This window comes from Arvicola amphibius, chromosome 6, assembly GCF_903992535.2.
Source record: "Arvicola amphibius chromosome 6, mArvAmp1.2, whole genome shotgun sequence".
NCBI classification, from domain to species: Eukaryota; Metazoa; Chordata; class Mammalia; order Rodentia; family Cricetidae; genus Arvicola; species Arvicola amphibius.
Genome location: NC_052052.2, coordinates 19,580,494 through 19,595,992, shown reverse-complemented (window position 1 = coordinate 19,595,992; position 15,499 = coordinate 19,580,494). Strand labels below are relative to the sequence as shown.

The 15,499-nt window shown below is 52.2% G+C and overlaps 1 protein-coding gene across 5 annotated transcripts in view; it reads left to right on the top strand.

The window, feature by feature from the left end:
* Ahdc1 (AT-hook DNA binding motif containing 1) overlaps window positions 1-15,499 on the top strand; it is a 65,799-nt gene that overhangs the window by 18,439 nt on the left and 31,861 nt on the right. Inside the window, exon 1 of one of the 5 annotated variants that reach the window (XM_038332939.1) lies at window positions 764-813. The exons of the other annotated variants lie outside the window; for them this stretch is intronic. The gene's annotated coding sequence lies outside the window, so the exon portion shown is untranslated. Of the gene's footprint in view, window positions 1-763; window positions 814-15,499 lie in introns of those variants that run through there. 5 annotated transcript variants of the gene reach the window in all.

Sequence of the window (15,499 nt, the reverse complement as noted above, 5' to 3'; positions counted from 1 at the left end):
TTTGCTGACAGCTCTCCGTCCTACTCAGTGCTCGGATGACATGCTTGTTGTGTGGTCAGGCTTCCAAGTTACCAGCATGACAGAACACTTGTGACATACGCATGGATATGACCTCAGTTATCACTGGTAGGGGACAGAATTACTCCTGGTCAGTATGAAGAAGGCGAGGCCTCTGAGGGGCTTGCCTGAGGTCACACAGCAATTCCGGGAAGCAAGGCCTGGACAGGCAGCAACCCGTTCTGGTGGAAAGGGCTAACAGTTGGAGAACTCGCAGGGATTAGAGTGGGAGGATGAGGCCAGGAAATGGGGTCCACTGGCTTGGGAGGATGTGAGGGAGTAGGTCCCTGTCACAGAGCTCCCCCAAGGGTAAGGTTTCTGCCACTGCTCAGTTTCCCTGAGCTCTTCACTTGCCTGTTTGGAACTGAGGTGCTCTGTGGCCTACCACAGGAGGCCTTCCTTCCATGACAGGGTGGCGCATTCCTACTTTCGTTAAGTACTTTTTTCCCCCTGGTGCTGAGAATCGAACCCAGAGCCTCATGCACACCGAGCACATGCTGTTCCACTGAGCTGCTCCCACACCCGCAACTTAGCAAACACTGAGAATTTTACAAGTTATCGCCGTCGCCTCTGATGTCCTTGTTTTACACACTGCCACCCATGGCCTCTGCTTTACTTCTCTTCCTTTGGTTTTTCAAGATAGGCCGTCTCCATCTGTAGCCCTGGCTGTCCTGGAGCTCAGTCTGTAGACGTGGCTGGCCTTGAACTCACAGAGATCCGCCTGAGTCTAATCTCCCAAGTGCTGGGATAAGAGAGGTACGTGCCACCACCACCTAGCTTTTTCTTTTCTTTTCTAATTTTATGTGCATTGGTATTTTGCCTGCATGTATGTCTGTGTAAGGCTGTTGGATCCCCTGGAACTGGAGTTACAATTGTGAGTTGTCATGTGATTGCTGGGAATTGAACCCAGGTTCTCTGGAAGAGCCGCCAATGCTCTTAACCATAACCACTAAGCCATCTCCAGCCTGATTTTACTTCTTTTAGTTTAACTGTGATCACTTGGAGTCCAAAACTATTAACTGGAAGATTCCAGAAGTAAACAACTAATATGTTTTCAGTACTTTTGTTACAGTTAGTATATATTGTAAGCATTCAGCTATACTGTTGCTAATCTCTTAGGGTGAGTGATCAATAAACTTAACTTGAAAACATAGTATCCATAAGGGTTGCTATTTGACCGTCTCAGGCATTCACCTGGGCAAGTCTCTGTAACTTACCTCCTAGATGAGGAGGAGCTCCTATATCAACAGAAGCAGGGCTTAGAGAGCTACAGGACTTGCCCAAGGTCCTACAAGCCAGTACTTTTGAATTTGGGATTCTGGGATTAGTTCTCATTTTGAACCACCATATTATCTCCTCCATCCCCTCCCCTCCATGGTGCTTTAAGTTAGGGAACGGGAGGAGAAAAGGTGGCTTTGGGAAGCCTCCTGACTAGGTTAAAAGTCAAACTCTTCACCAACTCAAATATCTGAAAGGGCAGAGAGAGCCTACAAATCAAGGTGGGGCAGGGATGGGGGACCTGTCACAGGTATAGATAGCAGCAGGTGTCCCAGCTAAAGATCCTTTGTGGACATGGACCCACTGCTACAGTGGTGACTTACTGGAAGGGGGCATGGGAGAACTGGCTGGCCTCGGATAGCTTGGGTCACACAGTAAGAGGAAAAAAAAATCTCAGCTGGGCAGTGGTGGTGCACGCCTTTAATTCCAGCATTCGGGAGGCAGAGGCAAGTGGATTTCTGCGTTTGGGGTCAGCCTGGTCTACAGAGCTAGTTCCAGGACAGCCAGGGCTGTAACACAGAGAAACCCTGTCTCGAAAAACAAAACAAAAATCTCAAATGTAGTTGAGAGTTTAGATCTGGATCCTGTATCTTCAGTTCCTTGACTTCAGTTTGAGCCTTGGTTTCCTCCTTTGTCAAGAGGAAGTGATTACAGAGCTGATGTTTTAGGGTTTATTGGGGTCAGTGATGTCAAATACAAAGGGTTGGGTCCAAAGCAGAGGTCAGCTAATATCTGACATTCAGATCCAGTTCTACCCCAAAGCACAGTAGGTGGGAATAGCAGGGGGTGGGCGGGTTGTGGCAGATCCAATACTGGAGTCAGACAGCCTGGTTTTAAATCACATTCATTCATGTGGTTAGAGAGATGGCTCAGAGACTGAGTCTTCAAGAGCACTTGTTCCTCTTCCAGAGGTCCCAAGTTCAATTCACAGTCCCCATATTGGGCAGCTCACAGTCATCTGTAACACCAGATTCAGGGGATCCAACACCACCTTCTGGCCTCTGAAGGCATCCACATATGGTATCCACGCACAGGACACACATACACAGAAATAAAAACAGAATGTTTAAATCCTACTCATGGTACATGGTCTTGACTGTCAGTAAAATGGATGTTAATGGTAGCTCTCCCCACCTTATAGGGTATGGTGAAGATTTAGTTAGTTAATTAAGCAAGTAACACAAAGAGTCGGCTGGGTACAAGTTTCCAACCACTACAGATAGTAAAGGACTGAACATTTCAGCTGTCTTCTTTCCATCATAATCTGGAAAGAAGCGTGTGTAGGGGGCTGTTCAGAAAGGAAGAACTGAGCAGGCTGAGGCTCTTTGGATGGAGACGAGCAGCACAATGAAATGTCATCATGTGGGCTGGTGTTCACGGAGCGCCGAGTGTCAGGCACGCGCTCAGAAGGCAGAGCATGTATTATTCTCATTTTGCAGGTAGGAAATGGGTTCCGAGAGGTACAGTGACATCCCCCAAGAAACACAGCCAATCAGAAAATCACACACGCACATGCACACATATATGAAAGAAGAAAAAAAGAAAGCTAGCTAGTCGGGGTAGGGCTGCCTGCCCGCCTTCCCTTCCTTTCCTTCCCTTTCCTTTCCTTTACCTTCCTTCCTTCCTTCCTTCCTTCCTTCCTTCCTTCCTTCCATCTTTCTTTCCTTCCTTCCTTCCCTTTCTTTTTTGAGACAAGTCTCTCTACATAGTCTTGACTATACTGGAATTCATTATGTAGACCAGGCTGGCCTTGAACTCACAGAAATCTGCTTGCCTCTGCCTCCTAAGTGCTGGGATTAAAGGTGCACCACCATATTGGACTTGGGGCTACATTTCTTTCTTCTTTTTTTTTCCTTTTCTTTTTTTTTTTTTTTTTTTTTTTTTTTTTTTTTTGCTTTTCAAGACAGGGTTTCTCTGTAGCTTTGGAGCCTGTCTTGTAGACCAGGCTGGCCTCGAACTCACAGAGATCCACCTGCCTCTGCCTCTGGGATTAAAGGCGTGCGCCACACCGCCCAGCTTGGGGCTACATTTCTTAATCAAAAAGATTCAAACTAGTTGGGGGCTGGGTTGGAGGGGTTGATCCAGCAGATGAAGGAGGAAGCCCTGGTCAGGAGAGGGACAGGGATAACAAGGAAGGGATGGAAGAGGGCAAGGCTGTGCATGTGCGCATGTACGCATGAGAGCACAGGCATGCTCATGCTCGAACATGTAAGAGAAAAGGGGAGTATGGGAAGAAACAGAGTGATTGGTTGTATAGTCCAGGCTGGCCTCAAATTTGAACGTGCTGAAGATAAAAGAAAGTGGAGTCTGGCAGGAATGTCCCTACGACACGTGGGTCTTGAGGGACAGATGAGCTGGAAGAGATGGGGGCCCAGAACATCCTAGGCAGGGCCCAAGCACTGACCCTAAGGGGGGAATGAGTAGTGTAGCTTACTTAGAGCTGAGGAGTGGGAGGAAGTGACCCAGTGAAGAAGCGTTGGGAGGCTGGTGGCCTCAGGGGCATGTGACGGGTGACAGTAAGAGGCTTAGCTAATCACAGGAAAGGAAGTCCAGCACAGTCATTAACAGGGTAGACACCAGAGTCACAGCCTAACCAGGCTGCTTCCTTCCCAGTGTTTTTAAGCACCTGACCCTAGGATGAGATGATCTGCAGCCGTACAGCCTGGAACGTGGTCCAGACGTGACTTGCTCATTCATTCCTCAACTAGCTGTGCGTGTTTGGTGCTAGGCTGTTCTAGGACACAAAGCAGTAAACAGAGTTGAAGTATTAAGAAAATACTCTACCCTCATGCGAATTTATACAAAGTAAAATAATTCACACAAAGGCAGGTAGAATGTATGGTTTATTAGCTGACTAGGCATGGCGGTATGTCTGTAATCCTAGGAAGGCTAAGGCAAGAGAGCTACATAGTAAGACCCTGTCTCCAAAATAAATGAGAATGTGTGTGTGTGTGTGGTTTATTAGGTGGTTATCAGAAGTACCAAGTAAGAAATGAAGCAGGGTGGGGCTTAGAGAGTATAAGATTGCAAGGGTGCCTTGGACGTGGGTTTTTGTTTTTTGAAACAAGGGTCTCACTGTGTTGGCCAGGCTGCTGTGGAACTCCTGGCCACCCTCCTGCCTCAGCCTCCTGAGTGTCCGGAAGTCTAGGTGCACAGCACTGCTCCTAGCATGGATGAAAGCTTAAAACAAACTTACAGTTAGAGGCTGCGATGACTATTTGGAATTTTTGCAAATTTTAGTAGAACACATCTACACACAGAGACACAGTTTACAAACAATTTAGCCTTTATAAAGATCATGTGAGCTGCAGATATTGCTGTCAGATGGGGACACTGACACTCACAGGGAAAAGACAAACTTAGAGAATTAGTCCTGACTTTGAGGGTAGTGCTATGCCCTTGACTCCCTGAGTCCCTGTGGCAAGGGGACAGAATGGGAGTGGAGAGGACTAGTGAAATCTAAGGTAAGCCAGTTTGTAGACTTCGAGCCAAGCTGCATAGTTAGGGCAGTGGCCTACTTCCTGGAGCCAGCAGTGTGGTCAGTATGCCTCAGCCTGGTCTGCTCAGGGTGAGCTGAGAGTGGCTGGACCTAGGAATAACCTGAAGGGCAGAGCGGGGGCAACCAGGTAGGCCTGAGGCACTGGTTGACAGGCCAGCAGGGCAGGATCTATCCCGAACTGAGTAAGCCTGTGGGTGTGGGTGGTAGTCAGAAGAAATCAGCCCACTGACCAGATGAGAGGGAAGGGGGAGGTGACCAGCAGGGCAGTGAAGGCCCCTGAATGTCAACCTGGAGACCTTGACCTTGATGATGTCAGCAGCAGCAAGGCTAAGACACAGTGTTATGAGATTGGGATCCGAGTAAGAGAGCTGGCGCAAGGTAGAGAAGGTTCCTTGAAGGCCATGGGGTGGGAAGCCCACTGAGGAACCTCCACAGCTGATCACACGAGGAGTGGGGAGGGCAGGCCAGGCAGACAGATAGGTGGAAGGAATGAGACCTGAGATTTGATATTCTTGGACATTGGACGTTGGCTTTGGGTCCTTCCTGGTGCTGGCTACTTTCTTTCTTCCTCTGTACCTCTTTTCTTATTTAGACTTTTAACTTTTGGGGCTAAGAATCCATTCTGAGAAGGTGACAGAGCTAGGGCCTTCTCTCCAGATAAATATAAGAATGATTTGGTCAGCCGTTTGTGAGGCTATAAACCTGACAGAGTTCATTCATGAGTTAAGCTGGAGGGTCAGCGTAAGTACCGACAGCTTCTAGCACCAAGTGCTCACTCTGGACCAGGTGCTGCATGAAGGCTTCTGTCTCACAGGCCTGTAAAACTGCATAACAACCCTAAGAAACAGATCCTTGTATTTGACCTGCTTTGTAGATGAGGGAACTGAGGAGGCCTAGAGAGGCTGAGTGACTGCTTCAGTCACAGCTGGAGAGGCTGAGTTTGTCTCAGCTAACCGGACATTAAGGTTAGCCCAACAGGAATGACAGGGACAGGGACAGGCCTGGGAGGATTTGTAAAGAAAGCCTTGAAGAAGTCAGAGCTGAAGGTAGGGAAAAGGGCCTGCTTAGCCCTGAGGTGTGAGGCATCAGGTGATCCAAGGTGAGGGCGGAGAATGAGGATTTCATTTAGAGCTCCCTGACTTGGCTTCCAGAATCTGCCTTATAGGATTCTGCTGCTGCTGGGCCTGGAGTCTGCCAGGAAAGGGTGGCGTTTAGGCTACTCTAACTTCATGACCTGATTATGTTCAGTGCCTGGCAGAGAAGGGCTTATCCCTGACCATTTGACTCAGACTCCGGTGCTGTCTCTGGAATCTACCCTCCCTCCCTGTACCAAGGCCACCGAGAAGGGCCAATGGGCCTTGAACTCTCCAGGGAAATGCCAAAATGGAGAGAGTCTTTCCATTCCAGAGACGAGCCTAGGGTCTGTCTGATGAGATTACAATAGAAACCGGTTAGGTTTCTCATCGGGCTCCATGTGGAAGCACAGTAAGAAGTAACAGAGATTAGGTGAGGCCACTGGCTCAGGCTGAAGTCTAGATTTATGAGGAATTGAATTTGCTGTCTAGAATAGGTCTTTTTGTAAAGAGCCAGCTAGTAAAAATTTTAAGGCTTTGTAGACCATTCATTTTCTGTTGTGATACCTTGAAAGTAGTCTTAGATAATACATAAACAGACGGCCTGGCCATGTTCCAGTTAAACTTCAATTATGAAATAGACAATAGGCTGGATTTGGCCCATGGGCTGTAATTTGCCAACTCCTGGTGAAAAGCCTTATTCTTTCTGAAGGGTGTGCAGATTTTAAACTAATATTAGTGATCTCTAAGCAAATAAGTTTGGTGTATCAGGCAGGTTGACTTAGAATGTGATCTAACCGTTTGGAGTTGGTGAGTACAAACTGGACTAGAGCCAAGTGTGAGCACATCCCAGCGCCGGGGAAGTCTAAAGCAGGAAGATGCTGAGTTTGAGGCCAGCCTGGGCTACATAGTTCCAAACACCAGCCTGGGCTATAGAACACAGTCGTGTCTCAAAAAGAAGCAATGGTGACAACTAGCTAGTGGCTGAAAACAGTTAAAAACCTCTGGTTTTGCCGGGCGGCGATGGAGCACACCTTTAATCCCAGCACTTGGGAAGCAGAATCAGGTGGATCTCTGAGTTCGAGGCCAGCTTGGTCTGCAGAGAGTTCCAGTACAGTCAAGGACAGACAGCTAAGACTAAACAGAGACCCTGTCTTGAAAACCAAAAACCACCACCAACAAAAATCTCTAGCTTTGCCTAAATCACAGAAAGCTGGGGTTGGGGAGTATGGGGCATTGAGATTTAGACCCATGTGTAAGGCTGTGGTCTGGATGTGGGAAAGTGGGTGAGTGACAGCCACAGATACTGATCTGGAGTTGGCAGAATTTTGGTTGTAAGCCAGAGCGCCATTTGATCTAGTGTGGTGCAATAAAACACCATGGAAGTAATGCATGTTATTAAAAGTTTGCTAATACACACATACACACACACATACACACACATACACACATACACATATACACACACATACACACACACACATTTGAGACAGGGTCTTACTGCACAGCTGTGACTGGTCTGGAACTCACAGAGATCCACCTGCCTCTGCCTCCCTGATGCTGGGATTAAAGGCATGCCTAGCCTGGTACCACCCCCCCCCCCCCTTTGTTTAAAGACAAGGTGTCTGTGTGGCAAAGGAAGCTTGGAACTCACTGTGTAACCCACGTTTGCCTCATTCTCAAACTCAAGACCCTATATTAGACTCCCACATGCTGGAATTACAGGCACTTGCCCCACCAGGCTGGGACTTCTAATGCATTCAACAAAGAAAAAAAAAAGAAGCAAAATCCATCATATCTTATCTAACTCAGCATATCAAAGATAGGATTGTCTCAGCATATAATCATTATAAAACTACTGAGATATTTTCCATTTCTTATAGGAAGACTTAAGTATCTGCTGTGTATTTTACACCTATCAGCATTTCCCACTTCGGGCTAACAGTGTTCTCAATGCCCAGGAGCCGCAGTGGCAACTGGCTAAGTGGGCAGCATGGATTTAGAAGCAGCCTTTTCTTTGGGACTAGGGTCCAGGAGTCATGAGCCAGAATAATCTGGGATAAAGTGGGTTGAAGCGCTAGGTTACACCTTTAACCAATTTGAACTGGTGCAGACTGGCCCAGTCTACAGGAGACAGCACCTGGGCTGTGGGTTGAGGAGAAAGGGTTCCCTCCCTCAGAATTCTGACCAGCTGGCCCCAGGTGGAACCTCTGTTGTGGCTTCCGGGCCTCTCAGGACATTTGGCGTCACCTCTCTGAGCACCAGTTTTTAGCTCATCCCAATGTCACCTCTGACTCTGGAGTCCAGTCTGGCCTGGCAGGTGGGGGAGGGCGGGGTGGCAGCTGGACCCTTGGAGCAGAAGCTCTGCCCCTCTAAGCCAGCTGCTGCCAGCCTTCCTGGACGGACTCTGTGGAAACGGGACCCAGAGACAGAAATAAACTGCCAGGTTTCCGGGGTGGAGGGGGGTTATGTGACTCCAACCTTTGTGTTCCCTTGCTGGAGGGTGTGGAGGGAGCAGGAAGCAGCTCTAGACTCTCTCACAGGATGCCTCCCTATGTGCCATCTCCTTACCCATCTCAATACCTCTTACCTCTGAGACTGGGGTGAGCCTAGAATCTGATAAATTAGTGAACTACGAGATGAGCGGTTGAGGGCAGACTGCGGTCTTTGGGCTGTTGGGCAGTTTGGTACCCATTTTTAGACACTGTCCGGGGACCCCCTAGCTGTCCCATAGCAGGTGTTGCATAGACTCAGAAGGCTGCATCACGGTGCTAAAAAGCTGGAAGACTGTACTGGGTACCTACTCTACCACTGGTCAAAGGCAGCTTGGAGTGGCACATTGGGTCTTCGTTTCCACCTCTGTTTTAGAGTTTATCTTGTGTCAGTAATTACCTCATACTCTGAAGCCACTTTGTCTGACTTCCGGCTGTGCCATTGTCTAACCTTCTTGGCAGGTTACTTGACTCTACCGAGCCTCAGTTTCCTCCGGAGCAAAAACACAGTATCTTTATTGCGACCTTAATGGGGTTAGTTCATTCTGACAATGCAAAGCCAGCGTGCATGCCGTTGGCCACTAACACTGAGTGGGCGCTAGATGCAAATGTATTATTGTATGAAAATACATTGTTTTGGTTTCCCCTGAAAAGAGGGCTTTGCAATCTCTCTCACTTTATAAATGTTAAAACCAAGCTCCCCTCCCCAAGAAAAGTGAGTGTTTTGCCCAGGGAAAGACGCACAACAAAGTGAATATGGTACCCTTCAAATAAAGCCAGGTAGCTCATCCCAACTTACAGGTAAGGAAATCGAGGCCGGTGATTGGCCACTGGTGCTCGGTGGCGCTATCCAGTGAGGCCCGAGTCCGCCGCTGGGGAGGGAGTGCCCGGGCCGCCGGCGCTCACCGGAGGAGGGGCATGCAGGTAGCGGGCGCCCTGGAGCCACCACCGGTGCAAGGCGCTATTAGTAATCCCGTCGCTCGGCCCGCCGAGCGAGCAAGTAGGGCCGGGTGTCTCCCGGGCCCTTCCCAGCCTGGAGCCGGATCGAGGCTGCCCTCCCCTCCCCTTCCACGTGTCCCTCCTCCGCGGGCAGCCGAGGGCCTGGGCTAACGGGCCGGGGGCCAGGAAAAAGCCGAAAACACCGCTGCTGGGCCGCTCCCCTCCCGCTCAAAATAGCCCCCGACCGGGGCTGCCACGCATTCCGTCGGCCCCCGGGGTGCGGGAAGGGGCGGCGGATCGGGCTACGTGGCCGCCCGGCCGAGTGGGACAGGGTGGGGGCGAGGGCGGGCCGCGCGGTCGGCCGGCCGGCATGTGGCTCTCCTTCGGGGAGCCTTGGCAGCCTGGGCTGCGCGCTGCGCGGGGATGATGGAGAGCTTCTGGAATTTCCTGCAGCTGGAGAGCGCGGCCGGCCGGGGGAGCCGGCCCAGCGCCGCTCGGGAAGGGGCGCCGAGCCTCTCGACCCCCGGACGCGTCTCCGCCGCTCCGGTGGGGTGGGAGATTTCCCCGCCCGGTCCCGGACCTCCCCCGGGCGAGGCAGGAGGCTCCCCTCCCCCGCCGCTCCTTCGGGGCTGGCGGGGGTCCAGGCCCGCCCTCCTCGGCCTGGGCGGCGGACAGGGGCCAGGTGCAGGCGACGCCCCTCCCCCAGCCGCCTGGTTTCCCTCTCGGCCCGTCACCTCCGCAAAGAGTCAGAAGCCCTGCGGCCTCCTGGGGAGGGGGCGGGGGCTCAGGCGCAAGCACCGGGGCGGCCAGGTAGCTCGAGGGGCGGCGGCGGGAAAACTCGGGAGCGGATTCCTTCGGCCGGCAGACCCGCGCTTCCTGCTCGAGCTGAGGCGTCGAAGGGCTTCTCTGGAGGAGGGAAGTGAGGCAGCCCTCTCCCAGGTCCCCCTCCTCTCGCAACTGCCGAGCCAGTGGGCGACGGACCGCTGGGAAAATCCTGGATCCTTTCCCCAACTCCCGCTGCAGCTTGCTTTGGGGGACGACTCTGCACCTTGCTGGTCAGAGTCCGGAAAAAGAGACCCGGGAGGGAGGGCCTCCCATTTCCCGGAGTCCTGAAATCCAGGGGAGTTGGTAAGTGACTCTCAGGCTCACTCTTGGCACTGTTGGGTGGGGGGTGGGGGCGTGAAGAGATCATTTTCCCACAGCTTTGCCTAATTCCAGGACCGTTTGGTTGAGCTCTGCAGATGGAGACGGATGGACCGTTTGGCCACTCCCAGCCAAAGGCCCCCAGTTCGGTTACAATTCCCGCCCCTACCGAGCTCACCTCGTTAAACTAAAGCCGTGATGGGAGGCTTGGTTGGATGCCGTCTCACTGTTCATTGATCGTGGGCAAGTCCCTTCACTCCTGAGTTTTTCTTTTCCCTTCCTCTCTTGTAAAACTAGATGCTAGTAGGCAGTCCTGGGCCTTGTGGAGCTTGAAGTCGCACTTGTGAAGCAGTTAGTACGTTGCCTCCCCCATAGTAAGGACATAACAAGCAGCCCTGCTCAGGAGAGTAGATGAATGCCATCTACCTTCCACCGGGCCTGTGAAATGTGCCTTCTCAGGGTAGGCAGGGAAGGATGGAAAGGGAAAGTCATTGGCTTTATTGAGTGTTCATTTATTCCTTAAACTCATGCTTGCTGTTGGTAGGCTCAGCTCGCTCTACACTGGGGCAAGAGACCTTTAAAGTGCTGGGAGCTGAGAACCAACCCTGGTCACAATGCATTAAATTAAAGCCCTTCCGCCCGGGCCTGCTCTAAGTATGGTCTGGAAACTGATGCCCAAGGAGGGGGCTGGTCACCTCCGGATGCTCCTACTGTTCCGCTGGGGGGTGGGGCTGGCAGAGCACAAAGCTTGGCTTCTCCAGGTGTACGGCCCAGGCAGGCTTAAGGTCAGTAGGATTCTTCCTTTGGGGCTCCTTGCTCACTTTCCACCCTTCCACTGCCAGATGCGCAGATTCAAATTCAAATTCCCCTAGGCTCCACTTCAGCCCAGGAAGTACACCTGGGCCCTCTCCCCACCCCCACCTTCCCCAGTTTTGTTTGCTGTTGATTGGCCTTCCTTGTCCTCTGGGGAAAAACTAGTATACTGGAAGGAGCCCGGGATTCTTCTCACTAGGCCCTGATGTTGCATGACTTTAATCCTAGCACTTGGGAGGCAGAGGCGGGTGGATCTCTGAGTTTGAAGCCAGCCAGGGCTACACAGTGAGACCTCGTCTCAAAACAACAGCAAAAAAAAAAAAAAAAAAAAAAAAAAAAGTTTCATTTGACTGTAAACTTGAGGCCTGCCTCTGTGAACCCCAGTTTGCCTTTCTGCAGAAACCACTTAGGAAGGGCTAGAGATGGAGTAGATCCGTGAGGTGCTTGCCTTTCAGGCCCGAGGTCTTGCGTTTAATTCCCAACACCACCAGATATTATATATGGATACATAAAGCTACCTTGAACACCTCTTCACCCATTATCCTGCAGGCATCCTGGCAGAGATCTACTTAAATAATACAAGACAGGCGTGCCCTTGGAGCTAAAGCGGTTTTGCTTTGAAGGCTAGGTATAGGGAATAAGAGAAGCTGCTTTGGGTTCTGGTGGTGCGCTGGGACCCCGGATACAAAGTTCAGAAACTTGCCCGATGGCTAAACTAAGTCCAGCCCAGCCCACTCAGAACCACCACACAGGGGCAGCCCGAAAGCAGAGGCCGAAAGCGTTGAGTAGGCAGCAGGGTTGTAAAAGAGGTCCCATTGGAAGGCAACATGCATACATCTGGCTAGTTTCTCTCTGTACCCATAGAGGGCTCACAGTCGCTGACTGAATGGAAGCAAAAAGCTCCAACCAGCAGTTAGGCTGTGTGACTTTGAGCAGGTGATTTTTTTCCTCTGAGTCTCTGTTCCCTTCGGCCTGACACAGAGGCTGGATTAGTGACTCCCTCAGGCACCTTCCAGCTCTGACAGGCTCCAAGCCCGTGTTGACTGATGTCTCCTAGGAGATAGCATACAGAGAACCAAGTCGGCAGGGAGATCCCTGTCAAGGTATCCCCCACCCTCCAGAAAAGCCAGAACGCCCTCCTTACTGAAACACACCCTTCAGGGATTCTTGACGGAAATCGCGGTGGGTGGAGGGGGCATGTCACCCAAATGAGCAGCATTGCTGACTCCTGGGGTTCCTGTTATCTGAAGAGAGGCCTGTGCTCAAGAGTGGCGTGAGCGCTTGTGTCAGGCAGGGTGGTGATGCTGCATGCTTCTAGAAGAAAGGAATGTGTGTGTCAGGGACCAGTCAGTCTCTAGGGATGGGGTGCTGGGCATGGGGCAGCTAACTTGTGGGATGTGTGCCTGAGAGTCATCACAGCGCCAGTGGGTTGGGGTGTGCTCTAGCCGAGGAGACTGGCTGTGGGGATGAGGAAAAATAAGGTAGAGGAGTTGGCTCTGAGTCAGGGCTGGACGGACTCGCGGTGGAAGAGTTTAGCCTGTGCCTGGGTTTGTCCTCTCGGAGCTGGGAGTTGAGCTGCAGGCCACTATTCTGAATGGCAGTTGTTATGCTCTATTGTGAGGGTTTCTGTGTGCGGTTGTTGTCAAGGCTTCCTGAACAGCAGCTCTCTCTGGAAGGTGTGTCACTGGAGGTGTGTGTGGTAAGGCAGACCCTGGCCGTTTGGGATGCTGTCTGTATTGACTAGTATTTCCAGGCTGCCAATCAGTCCTCGTCGTTTTGGGTGTCTCTTCTCTTCTAGCCCCCCTATGCAGAGGGAGGCCCCAAAACTGGGTGAAGAGAGGGGGGAAGTCTGCCTTTTCTTGTGTCTGTTACAACAGGCAGCCGCTAGGCTGCTCACAGTAATTTTACCACGGTTCCTAAGTCAGGAACAGGCGTGAATTGACCTTTTAACCCCTTCTCCACCACGGGATTAGATTCTGTTTCCTGTTCAATCTCCTCCAGAACCAGTTCCGTGCCGAATCACATCCCAGCCCAACGGTGGATAAGCAACCCCATCCATCGCTTTTTCTCCCTTTACCCTTATCAGGCCTTGGGGGGGCCTGAGGGCCAGGCTGGTGCTGGGTCTGGCAGGAGCTGAGGGCCCAGGCGGGAGTGATAAATATTGAAGAGGAGGGATTTCGGTGTGGGCTGGAGCAGCTGCAGTGGTTCGAGTGTCACACTATCTCTCCCCAGGTTTACTGACCCATTTCCATTCACGCGGCTGCCGGTTTCCTAGCAACGGCAACAGTCCCCCCAGAACAGGCGGAGTGTGTGTCTGCCATTAGCGACTGCTGCAACTGTGTCAAGGTTACCCCGCTCCCTGCAAACCCACCCCGGCGGGTTTGTTTTCTGCCAGCGCCTGGCACACACCATGCCAACCCAGGCAGGGGGAGAGAAGGGCAGGGGGCCAGCCTTAGGGGCTTGGGTGGGGGTGGGGGCGACAAGGAACTGCAGTTCCCGATCCAGTGGGAGCCAACTTGGACAGAGTCCGAAGCCCCCCCTCCTGTTTGCTGGTGGAATTCCTGAGCCTGAGGGGAGCAGGGGGTGGAGCTGTCCCTCATCCCTGACCCCCGAGATTCCAGAGCCTGGGGGGAGGGGTGTAAGGCCAGGGGCCTCTGGGAATCCTGCCCGGTCTGACCCCACCTGGCTTGTTCTCTGCGCTGGCTTCTTCCCACTCGAGTAGCACCTCGGGGGCCCTCTGTTGCTCTAGGCTCTTTGTCCCAGTCTCTGTGCGGGGGGTCTCCCCCACCATACTCCCCAGGGCAGGGTTCTATTTCTCCCTCCCATCAGACTAGGGACTCCTGAGGTTGGGGTTCATGAAACCTCCTCTCTGGCCTCAACACCAGTTCCTGGCTTTTTCCCATATTTTAGGAGACAAGATAAAACATTTAGGGTGTCAAGAGATCTTTTAATAAAGAGTGGCCAGGCAGACAGATCCCTCCATCCTATTGGAAAAGGGATTGTGTATGAAAGCGTCCTACCCTCCATGAAGCCACACACACACACACACACGATTGGTCAAAGGGAGTACCCATCTTTTCTTGAAAACGAAACTGCAAAGGGTTAAACTGCACCCCCACTTTGGTATGTGAGCTCCCCTAGGATGGGGGGGGGGTCTGTCACCTTATAAGCACTCATGGTCAGCTCAGACCTGACCAGTCACATTCCTTCCCAGGAGGGTTGGAGCTTAAGGCAGAGATAGGGCAGGGGCAGGGGCAGAAGCCTGGAGGGAGTTGAGTTGATAGGAATGGAAGACCCGGGCACGGGGGGCAGGGGGGGGGGAGGGTGAGCTTCACCAAGACACTGGGGCAAGGGGCAGCTGGGACTAATGTCTGAATCCACTTCTCATTTTCCAGGCTTTGGTCTTCTGTCTTCCCTCCCTGTCTTTTCTCCTACTTTATACACCCACAAACCTTCCAGGTAGGCCCTCAAGCCTGTGCCATAGGTGTACAGACCTGATACCAGTTCTGAACAAAGAGAAGAGCATGCCGGAGGCGGTTTCTGACGTGTGGAGTGGCCCAGGGACTTATGGGTAGCCTCCAATGTGACTTTCTGGTGCTTGGGGGAGGTTGGCTGGGTCAGAGGCTCCGGCATCTAGGGTACAGAGCAGGCCGTTAGAATGAGACCTGGGCGGGAACTCAGAGAGCCTGGTTTCCTGCCCAGGCCCATGACTGGGTCCTCGTGGCCTCAGTCATGAAAAGCTTAGGCCAGTTAAGAGCCCTCCTATCCTGTTAGTCAGTGATTCTGGGTGAGAGATGAGTGAGGGTAGGCCGGGATGGTCAGGAGAGGTGTGGGAAGCAGCCAGCCCAAGGGGAGTAGCAACATGATACTGTAGCGAAAATAGCCCAGGTCATTTTCAGCTGCTTGGGCCGAGGCATCTGATCCCAGCAGGGCAGCATGGGCAGGGGGCAGGGACGCGCCCTCCGTAGAGCTCCTTGGAAAGCCAGATAGGATGGGAGACTAGAGAAAGGTTGGCATGCCTGGCTAGGCTCCTTCTGACCTACTGGGACCTGGCAGGAGCCCAAGAATCAAATAAGGAATGCAGAGGGTTAACAGGAGGTGAGGCCTGGGCTCCCCCTTTGGGTCCAGGCCTGGATGAGGTGAAAGGTCAACCCCAAGGAGTCCAGGGCACAGCTGAGGGAGTGGGGGGGGGCGAGTAACTTGAT